Source organism: Gavia stellata, chromosome 9 (genome assembly GCF_030936135.1).
Source record: "Gavia stellata isolate bGavSte3 chromosome 9, bGavSte3.hap2, whole genome shotgun sequence".
NCBI classification, from domain to species: Eukaryota; Metazoa; Chordata; class Aves; order Gaviiformes; family Gaviidae; genus Gavia; species Gavia stellata.
The window spans coordinates 13,529,774-13,534,845 of record NC_082602.1 but is presented as its reverse complement, the minus strand read 5'-3'; positions in this window follow the sequence as shown (position 1 = coordinate 13,534,845).

Below are 5,072 nucleotides of genomic sequence, written 5' to 3'. Positions count from 1 at the left end.
CATCACTTGGTTCTGGTTCGTGTGCTGTTATGGCACAAATCCACTTGGAAAAGTATGAGGTTGGAACTGAAGTTTGGAAGAGACACTAGGAAAATGCAGTGCTTGCAGGAAATGTTGCTGTTATTTTGTGGGTTCTCGCACGAAGACTTCTCTGTTTGAATTGGTACTGAGTCAATACCGGCACAATGTCAGAAAGCAGTAGGAGCATGCTTGAGATGATATGCAAAGTCTCACCTGTCCCGACACCAAGGATTCTAGGCCTCATTTGCTGCTGCCTTACCCTGTCTGTGGCATCACTGTCCATACGCACTTGGTTTGAAATCCTAATACAGAATGACAGTTGTTAATATGAGTAAAAGTAAACCTTGGTTCAAAATTCATACATAACACACGAGGTTTGGGGGTTCTATCCCAGCTAAATACCAGTTTAGATATTAAAACCTTGAAGACTAAAAAAAACCCACTAGATATTAAAACTTGCTGGTAGGTTTCCTGTAATTTTAACTGGAGAAAATATCCTTGTTTTCCTCTCTGTATCAGCTGCACATCATGGCTTCTGTGGTTACCTTAGGAACTGTGTGCTGGAGTGGTTCTAATTCCAGGCTGGGTTTAGGTTTCCTAAACTGACCTGATGGAAAACCAGTCTTAAAAGGTACGTAAAGGTATGTTATATTATATACATACCTATAATACATGTAGTATCGTACGCTATACTTCATGTTTCTGCATACTTTTCCTTTTGTAAACTCTTAAGGAAAATGGTTGCAGCTACATTCTGCTCTAGAGAAGTAGTCAGTCACATTGTGACATAATATTTACTTTACCAATAAACTGTTCTAATGTACTTTTGGGATGAAATGTGTTACAAAGATATAGAGGAGAGTCCTAGTCGGTAAGAATCCCTGCTACCGCTAAGCTGATCTAACAAGGATCAAAGAAAGCCCAGCTGGAAGTGAAGGGTGGAAAGGAGAAAGTGCTTTGTCCCTTTTTGGCAGCAACTGTACTGTGAATGTCTCCGTGGGAGTATGAGATGTAATGCTGCTGAAGGTGAGCAGAAGTGGGCTTTACTTGGCATTCCTGTTAACATCTCTTTTTATTTTAATAAACTTTATGGGAAGTAATAACTTAATGTGCAAATTACGTCTAGATCTGTAACTTAAGAGATTTGCATATCCTCCTTTTGAAAATGCTTTCCATATTTTATGTAACTGTATATTTTTATACATTTGCGGTGACAAAAATTTGCACTTTTCAGATTACACTTTGTCACTTGTTTGAACCAACCACCTATAAGGTATTAAATAGAATTGAAGAGAAGAAATAGTGGGTCACAGAATTGCATAAAATACATTGCTGGAGCTAGAGCTTCATCCTTGCATAAAATACAAGAGAATGACTGGTTAGTATTTAATGCCCTGAATGTTCACTTGTGTGACTTATTCCTACATAACTGTACACACCCACGGAAAAAGGAACATAATAATATACCAAAACAGGTGATCTCTATTTTTGTGTTGTTTTTTTTTTTAATCATGAGCTATTTCTTTGAAGGACCTATCAAGAGCATGACCAATACTTACAATTGCACATGGGCATCCTGTTTGATATTTCATAAACTGTTATATCTGTGCCATGTTATTCCTTCACACATGTGTCTAAAATATACGATCCACATGAAACCATTATTATTGTTTGATATACTTGTTCTTGTGATTCTCACTGTCTCAGATTTTTGCCCAGGAATGTTGTGAAATTCAGTGGGTTTAATGATTTTTGTCAGGTTGAACACAGCAGGGGATAAGGTTCACTGCTCCGCTCTAAACAAAAGTAAGGGCCTTGCTGTCATCTGCTTTCTTCTTCCAAGAATGGAGACATGTGTCTTCCTCCAAGAGTGAAGACATGGGTGTCCCTCTCTCCAAGAGCATCAGGAATCACTTTCCCCTGTGGAGGGGTGAGAGAAGCAGAGCAGGTAAGAGCCCCAAAAGCCAGAGAATGTGGTGGTGAATGAATAGTGAAGCCTTAGTCACAACATTCCTATTGCTAACAAAATTCCCCCAGTGCTTATTTTTTGCCTCAGAGGCAGTTTGGGAATTCAGACTCCATCAAGATGCCTATGGAATTTAAAGCCTACATTTCCAAGCAGGCTATACTATATTGCTTACACTTGGATCACTGTTCACAAGTTTTCATTTATCTGTTTTCATAACCAGAAGAACGATATATAAGCTGGGATTTTGATGTAACAGCATAAATCCTTTAGTCAGAGGTACAGGCACAGGCAAATACAGAGGTTTGATTTCTTCCTGACTCAGTTTCAGCAGAATGTCTTTTCCTGTTTTAAGCTCTCCACTCTTCAAAATTCTGCCCTTGTCTAACAAAATTATAAATATTCTCAGATATTCATGCAAATTTACAGCTTGACTCAAAATCAGTCTCTCTAATGAGAGACTTCATTTGTCTCAGGCTTTAATCCATCAGCTTCACATGGGTCTCCTAACAGTTCCCCTTATTCCACTGAAAATGAAAGAAACTCACCCTAACCACTTACAGAGTGTTTCCAATATATTAAAAAGTTCTCATCTGTCACTTAATTATAAACATGTTTTTACAGAAAATTTTCCCTTAATGGTGGTGTTATGCAACTTGATGAATTTTTACTGATAAAACATGCTGCCAAAGCTACTGCACTATGATACCTTTTTCTTCTGCTGACAGGAATATTTGCTGCCCATAACAGCTTTTGCAGGAAGAGGGATTTGCTCCAGCCAAAGGTCCAAAAGAGCGTGGGCTCAGAAGTTATCATTCCTGTGGAAAAATTTCCAGAAACGAAGTAAGTTAAGCAAATGCCTCACGCCCTGACTGTCTGAAAATGGCAGCTAGCGAGGTTTCCATACAATGGTTTCCTTGTCAGAAAAATATTCCGTATGCCGCCATAGCTAGCCCAGTTTTCTGTTTATGAATGCAGCGTGAAAGGTGTGGGACTTCTATGAATCTCTCTATTTATTCAGCCTCAGTGGCTAGAAGTGAGCCAAACCTGGACCTTAGTTAAATCCATGGAACATGGCAATTGACTTCAAAGTGAGCATAACCAGGTCTGGAATAAATACCAAGCTGGTTGTAGCAGTACAAGCTTCCTCATACACCCATTCCAGCCTAAGCATGATACTCAAAGGGCTTTTCTACATGAGAAAATAACAGTACTTAAGTTGCAGAAATGTTATTTTCCAAATCCTGCTGGAAGAAGTAACCCTTTGTAGAGGTCACTGTGTCCTCATCGGCCGGGAGTAGCAGCTCCTCTGAATGGCTGCTAACCGGTTTCAGTCAGAATTATTCTGGTTAACAAAACTGTCCTGTTAAAGCTGATGTGGCCCCTTTCAGCTGGCACAAGTCAGGTAAGCGAAGTCCCACGAGCAGCTCTCCCAGCGCGCTGACAGCACCATGATCCCTGGCCGCCTTTGCATGTGAGCTACTCGGTGGGCACGTCTTAATTTTTCCATCTGCCTGCATAGTGAACATCAGCCTACACTCTGCATCAAAACCTGCATTGATGTTTAGCTTTGCCTATTAATCAGAAATGACTTTAACAGTGAGGCTTAAGATCAGCTGGGAATAAACTTACAATTTTTCCTAAACCATAATAATCCGTTCTTAAATGGAAATATAAGTGTTCACTTGCTTTGGAATACTTTAAGTTTAGCTTTCTCCCATGGGTGCAGTCTTGGCCTCTGCAGTGCCAGTTAAAATTTTGATGAGTGAAAAAAAAAAAAAAGGATTTCTTTTCTTTAGTTCCATCACAGCTGTTGTATTTCGGCGATTGGCCATGATGGTATGTTGAAGATGTATGGAGGAGAAAAAAACCCAGCCCCTGCACTGAAAGGAGTTGGTGGTTGAACAGGACATGTGCTTTAAGAAGCATGAGCACGTCCATCAATATTAGTTTAGTTCTACATGCAATTGCCTGTTACAAAGCATCCCTATGAGGGAAGCAAGCATTGGAACGGAGGTTCCGAGACTCTGCTCGCAAAAATCCCAGCTGCAAAGAAGAGTTTATTCCCCTCCCAAGTTGTATAACGCTGTGATTCAGTCAGCAATGTTATTCTGATGAGTGTCTCGGCAAAAGAAATTTTATTGGAAAATGCTAGGCCTTTTTATTTTTCATTTTTATTATTTTGTTTTGTCTCTCTAAATGCTTCCATGTGAGCAACTTCACTCATCTTTAAAGAATGCACGTAGGAAAAAAGATGTTTATTGAAGCGTTTAGCTAGTACTGCTTGTACCAGAAAAGGTCAACATGAAAAATCTCCTTCCTCTAAAATTTTTGTAGAATTTTACTGAAGTATATTATACGGAACAAAACGGGGGCTTCTGTCCCACCTTGCCTGGAAAACATGTTTTCTGAATGTTTTATGAATTCGTGGCGAAAGCAATCAGTTTTTGGGTTTAAATCTAGTGTTACGCTGAATGGTTACAACCTTGACTTGGACCGTAACTTCCTTGATTCGGTTTTGCTGCATCGTGTCACCCAGTCCCTCAGGAGATGATGTATGGCAGGGGAAAGCCCAGGCTGCCCATGTGACGGGTGGAGTTACTTTTTTCCCTGTTTGTTTTGCTTTTTACGAAACGGACCTCTCCCTGGAAATCGCCTTTTTGTCCAGCCTGTTCTGCGGCACTCGCCAACTTGTTTCCAGCCAGCAGCCACCGCGGCTGCCGGGCCTAGGGCCTCCGCCGGACGGCGCAAGCCGCTGACAGGTGCCCCACAGGCCCCGTCAAGGCGGGTCGCCGAGGAAGGCCGCCTCCCTCACGGCCACAGCGCCGGGCCTGCCCCGCGGCGGCGCTCCCCGGCCGGCCGGGACAGCTGCCGCAGCGGGCGGGGCCGGCCCGCGCTGGGCCCCGCCGCAGCCGTCACGTTTTCCACCGCCCGCGTTCGGCCGGCGTTTCCCCACCCTCGGCCCTCCCTCGCGCCCAGGCCGGCGGCGGGGCGGGCGGAAGGAGCCGCGGCCGCAGCGGCTCCGCCTCCTGTCTCTCCCGCCGCCCCCCGCCACCGCCTCGCAGCGTGACCGAGCCGCCAGGAG